The 19,730-nt window shown below is 47.0% G+C and overlaps 2 non-coding genes across 2 annotated transcripts; both read left to right on the top strand.

The window, feature by feature from the left end:
• Window positions 1-688: 688 nt before the first annotated feature.
• Window positions 689-770, top strand: Trnas-gcu (transfer RNA serine (anticodon GCU)). Its single transcript has one exon. It is a non-coding gene; the product is annotated as a tRNA-Ser (tRNA).
• A 13,144-nt stretch (window positions 771-13,914) lies between these two features.
• Window positions 13,915-13,996, top strand: Trnas-gcu (transfer RNA serine (anticodon GCU)). Its single transcript has one exon. It is a non-coding gene; the product is annotated as a tRNA-Ser (tRNA).
• The last annotated feature ends 5,734 nt before the right edge of the window (window positions 13,997-19,730 follow it).

Raw genomic sequence — 19,730 nt, 5'->3', positions numbered from 1 at the left:
AGCGTATGCCCTTCGAATTAAACATCATTTCGAGATGTATAAGCCAATCAAACTTCGGCTCCAGCGAAGAGTATGTCGGTATCTGCGAACGACGAGTTCTTATTTATATTTAAGTGCATACCTGTCGCAGTCATTTTAACGTATCGAGCCTATAATAATCCATCTGTAGCACAACTGTCGCCTCTCGACAGTTTGCTTTGCGTCAGGCCGCCATATACAGAAGCGATTTGGCAGGGCCTACTGGAGAGACTTGACTTTGCAGACATCCGTCGCTAAGGGCCGCCCAAACACCAAGCTCCATCGCAAACAGCAGGACAATCTTGGGCTAGGACGAACGTCAAAACCTTGCAAGTAATATCAGTGTAGCGTATCGAGCTGTACTTTTCGTTGCAGTAAGTCGTGGGAAAGAATGCCCAGCACATTTCTCATGTGCATTAGACGACACTGCATGTCGATACAATGCTTATTCCTGCAGTAAATAAGTGGTCCGGTGATTTTGCCCCGATCGGATATCGACGTGGACGGATGCTGTCATTAAATGACTCGCGAGTGGGAGCTTGGTCGGCTGCACTGCAGCTGGGCATTAGACGTTAACACCGGCCCAGTACGATGTTTTGAAAGCGTTTTCGAATCGACAAATGTCTTCTTTCCGCAAGCGCTCGCCAAAGACACAGCTGTAGTTCCAGCAGACGAGGTGGCCGAGTGGTTAAGGCGTTGGACTGCTAATCCAATGTGCTCTGCACGCGTGGGTTCGAATCCCATCCTCGTCGAAGAATTTTACGTAAAGCACGCGTTTGCGGTCACTCCTTCCCCATGCGAAACGCCTCTCAGTAGTAACAACGAAGCGTGTACGAGGCCGATAGCGTGTGTATGAAATACGAGACAAAAATGCTTACCAGATGAAAGCGCACAACATTCCATAGCGTATGCCCTTCGAATTAAACATCATTTCGAGATGTATAAGCCAATCAAACTTCGGCTCCAGCGAAGAGTATGTCGGTATCTGCGAACGACGAGTTCTTATTTATATTTAAGTGCATACCTGTCGCAGTCATTTTAACGTATCGAGCCTATAATAATCCATCTGTAGCACAACTGTCGCCTCTCGACAGTGTGCTTTGCGTCAGGCCGCCATATACAGAAGCGATTTGGCAGGGCCTACTGGAGAGACTTGACTTTGCAGACATCCGTCGCTAAGGGCCGCCCAAACACCAAGCTCCATCGCAAACAGCAGGACAATCTTGGGCTAGGACGAACGTCAAAACCTTGCAAGTAATATCAGTGTAGCGTATCGAGCTGTACGTTTCGTTGCAGTAAGTCGTGGGAAAGAATGCCCAGCACATTTCTCATGTGCATTAGACGACACTGCATGTCGATACAATGCTTATTCCTGCAGTAAATAAGTGGTCCGGTGATTTTGCCCCGATCGGATATCGACGTGGACGGATGCTGTCATTAAATGACTCGCGAGTGGGAGCTTGGTCGGCTGCACTGCAGCTGGGCATTAGACGTTAACACCGGCCCAGTACGATGTTTTGAAAGCGTTTTCGAATCGACAAATGTCTTCTTTCCGCAAGCGCTCGCCAAAGACACAGCTGTAGTTCCAGCAGACGAGGTGGCCGAGTGGTTAGCAGTCTGCCTGCGGCAGCGGTGGTGAGCGGACCTCCAGGGCCAGCGCGCTGCGGCAGGAAGTGTTTACGTCAGGCGGTGAGTCGCGTGCTTACAGCGTCTGCTTATTAGTATTCGTTCCGTTCTGTAGGATCTGATATGGAATTATGAATCCGACTAACAGGAAAGATACCTTGAAGTTTACCTTTGATAGGAACTTTTCGAAACCAAATTCGTTTGAAGTTGAAGCATGGTTAGAGGAAACAGCTAAGATTACTTCTGATGACATTGTAGGGATAAATTTCTCTATCGTGACTAGTGTTGTTTATGTGAAATTAACGTCCTCTGAACTGTGTGATAGAATTGTGGAGTCCAGTGGAGGTGTACTGAAGTTTAAACATAGCGATGGTACCGTCAGTGACGTCAGCATTACGCATGCTGGACTGGGCATCCGAACGGCACGTATTTTCGAACTCCCGTTTGAAATAACAGCCGCGCAAATAAATTCTGCATTGACACCTTACGGGAGGGTCATTAACAATTTTGCGGAGCGTTGGTCCAAAGCCCACAAATTTCCGGTGCTTAACGGCGTCAGGCAGGTTAAGATCGATATACAGAAGCACATACCTTCATATATTTACGTAGGTGGACATCGCGGAATTGTCATATATGATGGGCAGCCAAAAACGTGTGCCGGCTGTGGTGCGCCCGGCCACGTGCGCTCTGACTGTATACAAAGACGCGTGACGCAGATACCTGTCGGTGAAGCCGCTAGCCCCCCTGTGACGACGGCACTGCCACTGACATACGCTGTCGCGGCTTCTGGTCTTCCACCCGCGACCCCGCCTGTAGATGCCCCTCGTTTGAATGATGTTTTGGCCGATAACGTCAAAGAACCGAGTGCTGACGCGGCACCGCCGCTACCACACTCAGAGATGGAGGTAACGACGGATGACTCCCCAGTGGTTGATGCCACTGGTACTGAGGATGAAGCAGACGCTGTGTTCCCGGCGGATCAACCCCAGAGTCAACAGTCCACTTCGGATGTTGATGATACTGCGAACCCTAACAGGAAGCCTTCCAAAAAGAAGCGGAGACTTGCACATCAAGGAGCCAATCAGCTCGCCCCACAGCTCCGCGACAAAGCGAAACGAATAAGCAACACACGCGAGCAGAACACTTCTGAACCCTCTGAAGTTGGTCTCCCTGCGTCTGGTCGAATGGACATTGATCCTGTAGTGTCTCCCCCTGTGAATCCACGACGGGTGGAAGATAGTGATACCTCGAGTAGAGTCGTTTTGCCGGATACCCACGCTCAAGGAAACGCAGGATCGCTTTTGTCAGAGGCCACTCTCACTGGGAATTGGGCACAGGAAATGGAAGTATTGGATGCGAGCAATGATGCGGCTGTCATGCGGACCATTGAGACGGAATCTTCGGCACCCCCCACAGAGCAGCATACACCAACCGTACCGGGAACTACAGGAACTCCGACTGACGCGCTTGGCCTCAATTTCGTGAGCCATCCTTCTAAGACTGTTTAATTAATAGTATGTGCCTTCTCCCATGAACGAGCCCCAAGCCTATAAAATTGCCACGTTAAACATCAATAAGATACAGTCGTACTGGCGGCTCCGTAATTTACAAGATTTTGTATACGCAGCGGATATCGATATTCTGTTACTTCAAGAAGTCGCTGCGATTGAACTTGACCGAATAACTGGTTATACTACTCTCTCCAATTCCGGGAGCGGTGCGAATTTAGGGACAGCGATTCTGTTAAAAGAAGGGATTGTAGCGACCGACGCAGAAAAACTGCCTGATCATAGAGGGATCGCTGTCACTTTCCATCGGACACGCATAATCAATGTTTACGCCCCGTCCGGCAGTAGCAATAGGCGTGCTAGGGCTGAGTTCTTCACAAGCGCCATAGTCCCACTTTTTAGGGGAACCTACGATCGTATAATTTTTGCGGGTGACTTCAATTGTGTCTTAAGTCCAAAAGACCAGACGCCTAATTTTAACAAATCTGGAGAACTAGAACGTATCGTCCAAGAAATGAACCTCATTGACACATGGGAGCATACGCACGGAGCGGCACCTGGGTTCACTCATGTCACGAACCACTCTGCAAGCCGGCTAGACAGAATCTATGTATCGGCGTGTATGAAGACTCAAGTCCTCCAATCCGAAGTTTGGCCCACAATTTTTTCCGATCATGCCGCATATATTTGTACTGTTAACATGGTCAAGCAAGGCACATTTCGCGGCAGAGGTTTCTGGAAACTTAACAATGCTCTCCTTAACGATGTTGACTGTCACTGTGTCTTTAACGAAACATGGGAGGCATGTGAACGACGGGTTGCACAGTATGCCTCCGTTACTGAATGGTGGATAACACATGCCAAACCAACTTTATCAAAAATGTTTAAACGCTACGCTCGGGACAAATCCTGGTGGCAACGGCAAACGTCTGAGTTTTATTTTACTTGTCTCAGGGAGCTTTACCAGTCCGATGTGACTGTACCTGAAAATTTTATGCAGATTAAAAAAATTAAGGCAAAATTATTAAAACTTCAGCGGCAGCAGGCAGAAGGCTTTCAAATAAGGTCCAGGCCCCAGAATGTGATAGACGACGAAATGACATCCATGTTTCACGTCATTCGTGAAAATAAGAGGGGGCGGCGGAGATTAATAACTCGTCTTCAGTTGAGTGAAGGCGTTGCGCTCATGCGGCAACAAGACATACGGAACGCACTTCACAATCACTTGGCAGGTCTCCTGACAACGACACATACCGACGATGGAACTCACGATGAATTACTCAATAACTTGCAAAGGACTTTGGGTGCTGCTGAAGTCGAAACTCTCATGCGAGAAATTGATGAAGACGAATTGGATTCTGCGCTATCACGAAGTCCGAAAAATAAATCGCCGGGACCCGACGGTCTCACTGCCGAATTTTATCTTACTTTCTGCGACAAATTAAAGCCCAAGTTGTTGAGTATGTTTAATGAAATTTTACGGCCAGATTTTAATGTTCCTCAGGCTCTCGTGGAAGGCATCGTGGTTTTAATCCCTAAACGCCCAATGTGCAGTTCTGTTGACGATTTTCGGCCGCTTACTTTACTGAACAGTGACTACAAAATTTTAGCACGTATTATTTCTAATAGATTGAAAATGTTGATGAATACTGTCATTGGTCAGTACCAGACCAGTGTAGGTGTCGGTAGGACGATCTTCCAAAATTTGTCTCAATACAGGGACGTTATAGCCATTGCAGATGCGTGTAAGATACGGTGTGCGCTAGTTTCCCTTGACTTTTCAAAGGCATTCGACAGAGTAAACCATCAGTTTCTCATCCGGACGATGCATGCCATGGGATTTCCACTACGTTTTATCAATCTTATACATGAGCTCCTTCGTAAAGGAGTAACTCGACTCATGGTGAATGGCCAGCTGAGCGCATCAATTAATATTACTAATTCAGTGCGACAGGGATGCCCTATGTCGATGGCCTTGTTTGCCATTGCCATTGAGCCTTTGCTTGTCACCTTGACACAGCGTCTACAAGGATTAACCATCCACGGCATTAAGATTGTTTGTACTGCATATGCGGATGACGTCGGATTTTTGGTCATGGACGAAGGTGAAGTCGAGGAAGCCCTTCAGATCGTCAAAAACTACGAACTTGTTGCGGGTGCGAAGTTGAATGCCAGGAAATCTGGCATTATGAACATAGGACGCGGCATCTCGCTGCACCATCACGGTCAGTTGCAACTAATTTCTAAAATGAAATGCCTTGGTATTGAGTACAGGAGCAACATACAGCACACAATTGCGGTGAACTATAGGAATCTCCTGGCAAGTATGCGTGCTTGCATGCAGACCCACTACCTAAGAAGCCTTGATGAACTGCAGAAAGTCACCTTCGCTAATGTCTACCTCACCTCAAAGATTAACTACGTTGCACAAGTACTGCCCATGCCACAGGAGACAGCGAAGCGTATGATGTCCGCTCTAGGACATTTTGTCACACGTGGACACATTTTTAAAGTCAAGTACGATACGCTCACTCTCTCCACGACCGATGGAGGCTTAAATTTAACAGATGTTCGTTCCCAGTCACGAGCTTTGTACGTATGCACCACCTACAAACGGTGGAGGTCGTTACCGAACAGTCTAACGGCTCACTTGTTAACCGAAATAGCGCCGGCCTGCCTGCAGCCTCCTGTCTCTGTTCAACATATTCCGCCTGCGCTGACTCACTTTAAGAGCTTTTTCATTGAGTTCAGTTACGCACGGTCAACTCTCCCAGAAAATGAGCTTTCCGTGGTGAAGTTAGTTTATAATAAACTACTGGCAACCAAGAACAGGAACAACATCGAACACAAATACCCCAATCATCGCTGGCCAGTGATATGGAAAAACATACATAGCCGTGATTTACCAACGTCAGTGAAAGCCTCTTGGTACAGGGTCGTGAACCGTAAAATAAGTACCAATTCACGACTTCATGCTCTACATTTGGCTGACTCACCTTTGTGCCTAACGTGCAACTTGCCTGATACTGATGAACATCGTTTTCTGTGCACCACTGTCCAAGAAGTTTGGCCATGCATTCGCCGAAAACTGGCTACGATTATGAGGACTTCCCAGCTTTGTATTAAACCTGAAGATTTCCTGTATCCGGATTCAGTGCCGTACCCGAACACCAAACGGAACTCTGTCAATTGGTTGAAGGGTCATTATGTTCATTATTTACAGACGCAAGAACCCAAGAGTGAGGCGGCGTTCTGTCTTTACCTGGCATTACAGTTTCACATACTTTCACAGACGAGACATTACAGGAAACGATATGCGAATTTTTTAGAAGTCGTTCTTCGATGAAAGAAGTATTTTTTTCTTTCCTTCATTCTACATTGCTTTGTTTTTTCTCTTTTCTTCTTCAAATTTCACAGTGACGTATACTGAACAGTGTTACGACAAGGACTATTTTATTTTCTTCTGTTTTTCTAGCGGACCAGAGTTCCTTTTTCATTTTCTATTAAAAAAAAAAAAAAAAAAATATTCTACTTTGTCACCATTGCGGGACTATGCAATAGGTTTAGAAGTATCTTTGGTTTGGAAATCGGAATAGTTCAGAAGAATAAGTAATTCAGAAATCATGGCAGATGAAGCCGACGCCGACGAAGGCGATTTATGGCGAGCGCAAGGCGGGGCTGAAGAGGAGGAAGGAGGCCATAAAAATAAAAATAAAAATAAAAAAAAAAAAAAAAGTGGTTAAGGCGTTGGACTGCTAATCCAATGTGCTCTGCACGCGTGGGTTCGAATCCCATCCTCGTCGAAGAATTTTACGTAAAGCACGCGTTTGCGGTCACTCCTTCCCCATGCGAAACGCCTCTCAGTAGTAACAACGAAGCGTGTACGAGGCCGATAGCGTGTGTATGAAATACGAGACAAAAATGCTTACCAGATGAAAGCGCACAACATTCCATAGCGTATGCCCTTCGAATTAAACATCATTTCGAGATGTATAAGCCAATCAAACTTCGGCTCCAGCGAAGAGTATGTCGGTATCTGCGAACGACGAGTTCTTATTTATATTTAAGTGCATACCTGTCGCAGTCATTTTAACGTATCGAGCCTATAATAATCCATCTGTAGCACAACTGTCGCCTCTCGACAGTTTGCTTTGCGTCAGGCCGCCATATACAGAAGCGATTTGGCAGGGCCTACTGGAGAGACTTGACTTTGCAGACATCCGTCGCTAAGGGCCGCCCAAACACCAAGCTCCATCGCAAACAGCAGGACAATCTTGGGCTAGGACGAACGTCAAAACCTTGCAAGTAATATCAGTGTAGCGTATCGAGCTGTACGTTTCGTTGCAGTAAGTCGTGGGAAAGAATGCCCAGCACATTTCTCATGTGCATTAGACGACACTGCATGTCGATACAATGCTTATTCCTGCAGTAAATAAGTGGTCCGGTGATTTTGCCCCGATCGGATATCGACGTGGACGGATGCTGTCATTAAATGACTCGCGAGTGGGAGCTTGGTCGGCTGCACTGCAGCTGGGCATTAGACGTTAACACCGGCCCAGTACGATGTTTTGAAAGCGTTTTCGAATCGACAAATGTCTTCTTTCCGCAAGCGCTCGCCAAAGACACAGCTGTAGTTCCAGCAGACGAGGTGGCCGAGTGGTTAGCAGTCTGCCTGCGGCAGCGGTGGTGAGCGGACCTCCAGGGCCAGCGCGCTGCGGCAGGAAGTGTTTACGTCAGGCGGTGAGTCGCGTGCTTACAGCGTCTGCTTATTAGTATTCGTTCCGTTCTGTAGGATCTGATATGGAATTATGAATCCGACTAACAGGAAAGATACCTTGAAGTTTACCTTTGATAGGAACTTTTCGAAACCAAATTCGTTTGAAGTTGAAGCATGGTTAGAGGAAACAGCTAAGATTACTTCTGATGACATTGTAGGGATAAATTTCTCTATCGTGACTAGTGTTGTTTATGTGAAATTAACGTCCTCTGAACTGTGTGATAGAATTGTGGAGTCCAGTGGAGGTGTACTGAAGTTTAAACATAGCGATGGTACCGTCAGTGACGTCAGCATTACGCATGCTGGACTGGGCATCCGAACGGCACGTATTTTCGAACTCCCGTTTGAAATAACAGCCGCGCAAATAAATTCTGCATTGACACCTTACGGGAGGGTCATTAACAATTTTGCGGAGCGTTGGTCCAAAGCCCACAAATTTCCGGTGCTTAACGGCGTCAGGCAGGTTAAGATCGATATACAGAAGCACATACCTTCATATATTTACGTAGGTGGACATCGCGGAATTGTCATATATGATGGGCAGCCAAAAACGTGTGCCGGCTGTGGTGCGCCCGACCACGTGCGCTCTGACTGTATACAAAGACGCGTGACGCAGATACCTGTCGGTGAAGCCGCTAGCCCCCCTGTGACGACGGCACTGCCACTGACATACGCTGTCGCGGCTTCTGGTCTTCCACCCGCGACCCCGCCTGTAGATGCCCCTCGTTTGAATGATGTTTTGGCCGATAACGTCAAAGAACCGAGTGCTGACGCGGCACCGCCGCTACCACACTCAGAGATGGAGGTAACGACGGATGACTCCCCAGTGGTTGATGCCACTGGTACTGAGGATGAAGCAGACGCTGTGTTCCCGGCGGATCAACCCCAGAGTCAACAGTCCACTTCGGATGTTGATGATACTGCGAACCCTAACAGGAAGCCTTCCAAAAAGAAGCGGAGACTTGCACATCAAGGAGCCAATCAGCTCGCCCCACAGCTCCGCGACAAAGCGAAACGAATAAGCAGCCAAATGTGTCAGAACACTTCTGAACCCTCTGAAGTTGGTCTCCCTGCGTCTGGTCGAATGGACATTGATCCTGTAGTGTCTCCCCCTGTGAATCCACGACGGGTGGAAGATAGTGATACCTCGAGTAGAGTCGTTTTGCCGGATACCCACGCTCAAGGAAACGCAGGATCGCTTTTGTCAGAGGCCACTCTCACTGGGAATTGGGCACAGGAAATGGAAGTATTGGATGCGAGCAATGATGCGGCTGTCATGCGGACCATTGAGACGGAATCTTCGGCACCCCCCACAGAGCAGCATACACCAACCGTACCGGGAACTACAGGAACTCCGACTGACGCGCTTGGCCTCAATTTCGTGAGCCATCCTTCTAAGACTGTTTAATTAATAGTATGTGCCTTCTCCCATGAACGAGCCCCAAGCCTATAAAATTGCCACGTTAAACATCAATAAGATACAGTCGTACTGGCGGCTCCGTAATTTACAAGATTTTGTATACGCAGCGGATATCGATATTCTGTTACTTCAAGAAGTCGCTGCGATTGAACTTGACCGAATAACTGGTTATACTACTCTCTCCAATTCCGGGAGCGGTGCGAATTTAGGGACAGCGATTCTGTTAAAAGAAGGGATTGTAGCGACCGACGCAGAAAAACTGCCTGATCATAGAGGGATCGCTGTCACTTTCCATCGGACACGCATAATCAATGTTTACGCCCCGTCCGGCAGTAGCAATAGGCGTGCTAGGGCTGAGTTCTTCACAAGCGCCATAGTCCCACTTTTTAGGGGAACCTACGATCGTATAATTTTTGCGGGTGACTTCAATTGTGTCTTAAGTCCAAAAGACCAGACGCCTAATTTTAACAAATCTGGAGAACTAGAACGTATCGTCCAAGAAATGAACCTCATTGACACATGGGAGCATACGCACGGAGCGGCACCTGGGTTCACTCATGTCACGAACCACTCTGCAAGCCGGCTAGACAGAATCTATGTATCGGCGTGTATGAAGACTCAAGTCCTCCAATCCGAAGTTTGGCCCACAATTTTTTCCGATCATGCCGCATATATTTGTACTGTTAACATGGTCAAGCAAGGCACATTTCGCGGCAGAGGTTTCTGGAAACTTAACAATGCTCTCCTTAACGATGTTGACTGTCACCGTGTCTTTAACGAAACATGGGAGGCATGTGAACGACGGGTTGCACAGTATGCCTCCGTTACTGAATGGTGGATAACACATGCCAAACCAACTTTATCAAAAATGTTTAAACGCTACGCTCGGGACAAATTCTGGTGGCAACGGCAAACGTCTGAGTTTTATTTTACTTGTCTCAGGGAGCTTTACCAGTCCGATGTGACTGTACCTGAAAATTTTATGCAGATTAAAAAAATTAAGGCAAAATTATTAAAACTTCAGCGGCAGCAGGCAGAAGGCTTTCAAATAAGGTCCAGGCCCCAGAATGTGATAGACGACGAAATGACATCCATGTTTCACGTCATTCGTGAAAATAAGAGGGGGCGGCGGAGATTAATAACTCGTCTTCAGTTGAGTGAAGGCGTTGCGCTCATGCGGCAACAAGACATACGGAACGCACTTCACAATCACTTGGCAGGTCTCCTGACAACGACACATACCGACGATGGAACTCACGATGAATTACTCAATAACTTGCAAAGGACTTTGGGTGCTGCTGAAGTCGAAACTCTCATGCGAGAAATTGATGAAGACGAATTGGATTCTGCGCTATCACGAAGTCCGAAAAATAAATCGCCGGGACCCGACGGTCTCACTGCCGAATTTTATCTTACTTTCTGCGACAAATTAAAGCCCAAGTTGTTGAGTATGTTTAATGAAATTTTACGGCCTGATTTTAATGTTCCTCAGGCTCTCGTGGAAGGCATCGTGGTTTTAATCCCTAAACGCCCAATGTGCAGTTCTGTTGACGATTTTCGGCCGCTTACTTTACTGAACAGTGACTACAAAATTTTAGCACGTATTATTTCTAATAGATTGAAAATGTTGATGAATACTGTCATTGGTCAGTACCAGACCAGTGTAGGTGTCGGTAGGACGATCTTCCAAAATTTGTCTCAATACAGGGACGTTATAGCCATTGCAGATGCGTGCAAGATACGGTGTGCGCTAGTTTCCCTTGACTTTTCAAAGGCATTCGACAGAGTAAACCATCAGTTTCTCATCCGGACGATGCATGCCATGGGATTTCCACTACGTTTTATCAATCTTATACATGAGCTCCTTCGTAAAGGAGTAACTCGACTCATGGTGAATGGCCAGCTGAGCGCATCGATTAATATTACTAATTCAGTGCGACAGGGATGCCCTATGTCAATGGCCTTGTTTGCCATTGCCATTGAGCCATTGCTTGTCACCTTGACACAGCGTCTACAAGGATTAACCATCCACGGCATTAAGATTGTTTGTACTGCATATGCGGATGACGTCGGATTTTTGGTCATGGACGAAGGTGAAGTCGAGGAAGCCCTTCAGATCGTCAATAACTACGAACTTGTTGCGGGTGCGAAGTTGAATGCCAGGAAATCTGGCATTATGAACATAGGACGCGGCATCTCGCTGCACCATCACGGTCAGTTGCAACTAATTTCTAAAATGAAATGCCTTGGTATTGAGTACAGGAGCAACATACAGCACACAATTGCGGTGAACTATAGGAATCTCCTGGCAAGTATGCGTGCTTGCATGCAGACCCACTACCTAAGAAGCCTTGATGAACTGCAGAAAGTCACCTTCGCTAATGTCTACCTCACCTCAAAGATTAACTACGTTGCACAAGTACTGCCCATGCCACAGGAGACAGCGAAGCGTATGATGTCCGCTCTAGGCCATTTTGTCACACGTGGACACATTTTTAAAGTCAAGTACGATACGCTCACTCTCTCCACGACCGATGGAGGCTAAAATTTAACAGATGTTCGTTCCCAGTCACGAGCTTTGTACGTATGCACCACCTACAAACGGTGGAGGTCGTTACCGAACAGTCTAACGGCTCACTTGTTAACCGAAATAGCGCCGGCCTGCCTGCAGCCTCCCGTCTCTGTTCAACATATTCCGCCTGCGCTGACTCACTTTAAGAGCTTTTTCATTGCGTTCAGTTACGTACGGTCAACTCTCCCAGAAAATGAGCTTTCCGTGGTGAAGTTAGTTTATAATAAACTACTGGCAACCAAGAACAGGAACAACATCGAACACAAATACCCCAATCATCGCTGGCCAGTGATATGGAAAAACATACATAGCCGCGATTTACCAACGTCAGTGAAAGCCTCTTGGTACAGGGTCGTGAACCGTAAAATAAGTACCAATTCACGACTTCATGCTCTACATTTGGCTGACTCACCTTTGTGCCTAACGTGCAACTTGCCTGATACTGATGAACATCGTTTTCTGTGCACCACTGTCCAAGCAGTTTGGCCATGCATTCGCCGAAAACTGGCTACGATTATGAGGACTTCCCAGCTTTGTATTAAACCTGAAGATTTCCTGTATCCGGATTCAGTGCCGTACCCGAACACCAAACGGAACTCTGTCAATTGGTTGAAGGGTCATTATGTTCATTATTTACAGACGCAAGAACCCAAGAGTGAGGCGGCGTTCTGTCTTTACCTGGCATTACAGTTTCACATACTTTCACAGACGAGACATTACAGGAAACGATATGCGAATTTTTTAGAAGTCGTTCTTCGATGAAAGAAGTATTTTTTTCTTTCCTTCATTCTACATTGCTTTGTTTTTTTTTTCTTTTCTTCTTCAAATGTCACAGTGACGTATACTAAAACAGTGTTACGACAAGGACTATTTTATTTTCTTCTGTTTTTCTAGCGGACCAGAGTTCCTTTTTCATTTTCTATAAAAAAATTATCTTTGGTTTGGAAATCGGAATAGTTCAGAAGAATAAGTAATTCAGAAATCATGGCAGATGAAGCCGACGCCGACGAAGGCGATTTATGGCGAGCGCAAGGCGGGGCTGAAGGGGAGGAAGGAGGCCCTAAAAAAAAAAAAAAAAAAAAAAAAGTGGTTAAGGCGTTGGACTGCTAATCCAATGTGCTCTGCACGCGTGGGTTCGAATCCCATCCTCGTCGAAGAATTTTACGTAAAGCACGCGTTTGCGGTCACTCCTTCCCCATGCGAAACGCCTCTCAGTAGTAACAACGAAGCGTGTACGAGGCCGATAGCGTGTGTATGAAATACGAGACAAAAATGCTTACCAGATGAAAGCGCACAACATTCCATAGCGTATGCCCTTCGAATTAAACATCATTTCGAGATGTATAAGCCAATCAAACTTCGGCTCCAGCGAAGAGTATGTCGGTATCTGCGAACGACGAGTTCTTATTTATATTTAAGTGCATACCTGTCGCAGTCATTTTAACGTATCGAGCCTATAATAATCCATCTGTAGCACAACTGTCGCCTCTCGACAGTTTGCTTTGCGTCAGGCCGCCATATACAGAAGCGATTTGGCAGGGCCTACTGGAGAGACTTGACTTTGCAGACATCCGTCGCTAAGGGCTGCCCAAACACCAAGCTCCATCGCAAACAGCAGGACAATCTTGGGCTAGGACGAACGTCAAAACCTTGCAAGTAATATCAGTGTAGCGTATCGAGCTGTACGTTTCGTTGCAGTAAGTCGTGGGAAAAAATGCCCAGCACATCTCTCATGTGCATTAGACGACACTGCATGTCGATACAATGCTTATTCCTGCAGTAAATAAGTGGTCCGGTGATTTTGCCCCGATCGGATATCGACGTGGACGGATGCTGTCATTAAATGACTCGCGAGTGGGAGCTTGGTCGGCTGCACTGCAGCTGGGCATTAGACGTTAACACCGGCCCAGTACGATGTTTTGAAAGCGTTTTCGAATCGACAAATGTCTTCTTTCCGCAAGCGCTCGCCAAAGACACAGCTGTAGTTCCAGCAGACGAGGTGGCCGAGTGGTTAAGGCGTTGGACTGCTAATCCAATGTGCTCTGCACGCGTGGGTTCGAATCCCATCCTCGTCGAAGAATTTTACGTAAAGCACGCGTTTGCGGTCACTCCTTCCCCATGCGAAACGCCTCTCAGTAGTAACAACGAAGCGTGTACGAGGCCGATAGCGTGTGTATGAAATACGAGACAAAAATGCTTACCAGATGAAAGCGCACAACATTCCATAGCGTATGCCCTTCGAATTAAACATCATTTCGAGATGTATAAGCCAATCAAACTTCGGCTCCAGCGAAGAGTATGTCGGTATCTGCGAACGACGAGTTCTTATTTATATTTAAGTGCATACCTGTCGCAGTCATTTTAACGTATCGAGCCTATAATAATCCATCTGTAGCACAACTGTCGCCTCTCGACAGTTTGCTTTGCGTCAGGCCGCCATATACAGAAGCGATTTGGCAGGGCCTACTGGAGAGACTTGACTTTGCAGACATCCGTCGCTAAGGGCCGCCCAAACACCAAGCTCCATCGCAAACAGCAGGACAATCTTGGGCTAGGACGAACGTCAAAACCTTGCAAGTAATATCAGTGTAGCGTATCGAGCTGTACGTTTCGTTGCAGTAAGTCGTGGGAAAGAATGCCCAGCACATTTCTCATGTGCATTAGACGACACTGCATGTCGATACAATGCTTATTCCTGCAGTAAATAAGTGGTCCGGTGATTTTGCCCCGATCGGATATCGACGTGGACGGATGCTGTCATTAAATGACTCGCGAGTGGGAGCTTGGTCGGCTGCACTGCAGCTGGGCATTAGACGTTAACACCGGCCCAGTACGATGTTTTGAAAGCGTTTTCGAATCGACAAATGTCTTCTTTCCGCAAGCGCTCGCCAAAGACACAGCTGTAGTTCCAGCAGACGAGGTGGCCGAGTGGTTAGCAGTCTGCCTGCGGCAGCGGTGGTGAGCGGACCTCCAGGGCCAGCGCGCTGCGGCAGGAAGTGTTTACGTCAGGCGGTGAGTCGCGTGCTTACAGCGTCTGCTTATTAGTATTCGTTCCGTTCTGTAGGATCTGATATGGAATTATGAATCCGACTAACAGGAAAGATACCTTGAAGTTTACCTTTGATAGGAACTTTTCGAAACCAAATTCGTTTGAAGTTGAAGCATGGTTAGAGGAAACAGCTAAGATTACTTCTGATGACATTGTAGGGATAAATTTCTCTATCGTGACTAGTGTTGTTTATGTGAAATTAACGTCCTCTGAACTGTGTGATAGAATTGTGGAGTCCAGTGGAGGTGTACTGAAGTTTAAACATAGCGATGGTACCGTCAGTGACGTCAGCATTACGCATGCTGGACTGGGCATCCGAACGGCACGTATTTTCGAACTCCCGTTTGAAATAACAGCCGCGCAAATAAATTCTGCATTGACACCTTACGGGAGGGTCATTAACAATTTTGCGGAGCGTTGGTCCAAAGCCCACAAATTTCCGGTGCTTAACGGCGTCAGGCAGGTTAAGATCGATATACAGAAGCACATACCTTCATATATTTACGTAGGTGGACATCGCGGAATTGTCATATATGATGGGCAGCCAAAAACGTGTGCCGGCTGTGGTGCGCCCGGCCACGTGCGCTCTGACTGTATACAAAGACGCGTGACGCAGATACCTGTCGGTGAAGCCGCTAGCCCCCCTGTGACGACGGCACTGCCACTGACATACGCTGTCGCGGCTTCTGGTCTTCCACCCGCGACCCCGCCTGTAGATGCCCCTCGTTTGAATGATGTTTTGGCCGATAACGTCAAAGAACCGAGTGCTGACGCGGCACCGCCGCTACCACACTCAGAGATGGAGGTAACGACGGATGACTCCCCAGTGGTTGATGCCACTGGTACTGAGGATGAAGCAGACGCTGTGTTCCCGGCGGATCAACCCCAGAGTCAACAGTCCACTTCGGATGTTGATGATACTGCGAACCCTAACAGGAAGCCTTCCAAAAAGAAGCGGAGACTTGCACATCAAGGAGCCAATCAGCTCGCCCCACAGCTCCGCGACAAAGCGAAACGAATAAGCAGCCAAATGTGTCAGAACACTTCTGAACCCTCTGAAGTTGGTCTCCCTGCGTCTGGTCGAATGGACATTGATCCTGTAGTGTCTCCCCCTGTGAATCCACGACGGGTGGAAGATAGTGATACCTCGAGTAGAGTCGTTTTGCCGGATACCCACGCTCAAGGAAACGCAGGATCGCTTTTGTCAGAGGCCACTCTCACTGGGAATTGGGCACAGGAAATGGAAGTATTGGATGCGAGCAATGATGCGGCTGTCATGCGGACCATTGAGACGGAATCTTCGGCACCCCCCACAGAGCAGCATACACCAACCGTACCGGGAACTACAGGAACTCCGACTGACGCGCTTGGCCTCAATTTCGTGAGCCATCCTTCTAAGACTGTTTAATTAATAGTATGTGCCTTCTCCCATGAACGAGCCCCAAGCCTATAAAATTGCCACGTTAAACATCAATAAGATACAGTCGTACTGGCGGCTCCGTAATTTACAAGATTTTGTATACGCAGCGGATATCGATATTCTGTTACTTCAAGAAGTCGCTGCGATTGAACTTGACCGAATAACTGGTTATACTACTCTCTCCAATTCCGGGAGCGGTGCGAATTTAGGGACAGCGATTCTGTTAAAAGAAGGGATTGTAGCGACCGACGCAGAAAAACTGCCTGATCATAGAGGGATCGCTGTCACTTTCCATCGGACACGCATAATCAATGTTTACGCCCCGTCCGGCAGTAGCAATAGGCGTGCTAGGGCTGAGTTCTTCACAAGCGCCATAGTCCCACTTTTTAGGGGAACCTACGATCGTATAATTTTTGCGGGTGACTTCAATTGTGTCTTAAGTCCAAAAGACCAGACGCCTAATTTTAACAAATCTGGAGAACTAGAACGTATCGTCCAAGAAATGAACCTCATTGACACATGGGAGCATACGCACGGAGCGGCACCTGGGTTCACTCATGTCACGAACCACTCTGCAAGCCGGCTAGACAGAATCTATGTATCGGCGTGTATGAAGACTCAAGTCCTCCAATCCGAAGTTTGGCCCACAATTTTTTCCGATCATGCCGCATATATTTGTACTGTTAACATGGTCAAGCAAGGCACATTTCGCGGCAGAGGTTTCTGGAAACTTAACAATGCTCTCCTTAACGATGTTGACTGTCACCGTGTCTTTAACGAAACATGGGAGGCATGTGAACGACGGGTTGCACAGTATGCCTCCGTTACTGAATGGTGGATAACACATGCCAAACCAACTTTATCAAAAATGTTTAAACGCTACGCTCGGGACAAATTCTGGTGGCAACGGCAAACGTCTGAGTTTTATTTTACTTGTCTCAGGGAGCTTTACCAGTCCGATGTGACTGTACCTGAAAATTTTATGCAGATTAAAAAAATTAAGGCAAAATTATTAAAACTTCAGCGGCAGCAGGCAGAAGGCTTTCAAATAAGGTCCAGGCCCCAGAATGTGATAGACGACGAAATGACATCCATGTTTCACGTCATTCGTGAAAATAAGAGGGGGCGGCGGAGATTAATAACTCGTCTTCAGTTGAGTGAAGGCGTTGCGCTCATGCGGCAACAAGACATACGGAACGCACTTCACAATCACTTGGCAGGTCTCCTGACAACGACACATACCGACGATGGAACTCACGATGAATTACTCAATAACTTGCAAAGGACTTTGGGTGCTGCTGAAGTCGAAACTCTCATGCGAGAAATTGATGAAGACGAATTGGATTCTGCGCTATCACGAAGTCCGAAAAATAAATCGCCGGGACCCGACGGTCTCACTGCCGAATTTTATCTTACTTTCTGCGACAAATTAAAGCCCAAGTTGTTGAGTATGTTTAATGAAATTTTACGGCCTGATTTTAATGTTCCTCAGGCTCTCGTGGAAGGCATCGTGGTTTTAATCCCTAAACGCCCAATGTGCAGTTCTGTTGACGATTTTCGGCCGCTTACTTTACTGAACAGTGACTACAAAATTTTAGCACGTATTATTTCTAATAGATTGAAAATGTTGATGAATACTGTCATTGGTCAGTACCAGACCAGTGTAGGTGTCGGTAGGACGATCTTCCAAAATTTGTCTCAATACAGGGACGTTATAGCCATTGCAGATGCGTGCAAGATACGGTGTGCGCTAGTTTCCCTTGACTTTTCAAAGGCATTCGACAGAGTAAACCATCAGTTTCTCATCCGGACGATGCATGCCATGGGATTTCCACTACGTTTTATCAATCTTATACATGAGCTCCTTCGTAAAGGAGTAACTCGACTCATGGTGAATGGCCAGCTGAGCGCATCGATTAATATTACTAATTCAGTGCGACAGGGATGCCCTATGTCAATGGCCTTGTTTGCCATTGCCATTGAGCCATTGCTTGTCACCTTGACACAGCGTCTACAAGGATTAACCATCCACGGCATTAAGATTGTTTGTACTGCATATGCGGATGACGTCGGATTTTTGGTCATGGACGAAGGTGAAGTCGAGGAAGCCCTTCAGATCGTCAATAACTACGAACTTGTTGCGGGTGCGAAGTTGAATGCCAGGAAATCTGGCATTATGAACATAGGACGCGGCATCTCGCTGCACCATCACGGTCAGTTGCAACTAATTTCTAAAATGAAATGCCTTGGTATTGAGTACAGGAGCAACATACAGCACACAATTGCGGTGAACTATAGGAATCTCCTGGCAAGTATGCGTGCTTGCATGCAGACCCACTACCTAAGAAGCCTTGATGAACTGCAGAAAGTCACCTTCGCTAATGTCTACCTCACCTCAAAGATTAACTACGTTGCACAAGTACTGCCCATGCCACAGGAGACAGCGAAGCGTATGATGTCCGCTCTAGGCCATTTTGTCACACGTGGACACATTTTTAAAGTCAAGTACGATACGCTCACTCTCTCCACGACCGATGGAGGCTAAAATTTAACAGATGTTCGTTCCCAGTCACGAGCTTTGTACGTATGCACCACCTACAAACGGTGGAGGTCGTTACCGAACAGTCTAACGGCTCACTTGTTAACCGAAATAGCGCCGGCCTGCCTGCAGCCTCCCGTCTCTGTTCAACATATTCCGCCTGCGCTGACTCACTTTAAGAGCTTTTTCATTGCGTTCAGTTACGTACGGTCAACTCTCCCAGAAAATGAGCTTTCCGTGGTGAAGTTAGTTTATAATAAACTACTGGCAACCAAGAACAGGAACAACATCGAACACAAATACCCCAATCATCGCTGGCCAGTGATATGGAAAAACATACATAGCCGCGATTTACCAACGTCAGTGAAAGCCTCTTGGTACAGGGTCGTGAACCGTAAAATAAGTACCAATTCACGACTTCATGCTCTACATTTGGCTGACTCACCTTTGTGCCTAACGTGCAACTTGCCTGATACTGATGAACATCGTTTTCTGTGCACCACTGTCCAAGCAGTTTGGCCATGCATTCGCCGAAAACTGGCTACGATTATGAGGACTTCCCAGCTTTGTATTAAACCTGAAGATTTCCTGTATCCGGATTCAGTGCCGTACCCGAACACCAAACGGAACTCTGTCAATTGGTTGAAGGGTCATTATGTTCATTATTTACAGACGCAAGAACCCAAGAGTGAGGCGGCGTTCTGTCTTTACCTGGCATTACAGTTTCACATACTTTCACAGACGAGACATTACAGGAAACGATATGCGAATTTTTTAGAAGTCGTTCTTCGATGAAAGAAG

This window comes from Schistocerca gregaria, chromosome 2 (genome assembly GCF_023897955.1).
Source record: "Schistocerca gregaria isolate iqSchGreg1 chromosome 2, iqSchGreg1.2, whole genome shotgun sequence".
Lineage (NCBI taxonomy): Eukaryota > Metazoa > Arthropoda > Insecta > Orthoptera > Acrididae > Schistocerca > Schistocerca gregaria.
This window is presented reverse-complemented; position numbering and strand designations above follow the sequence as displayed.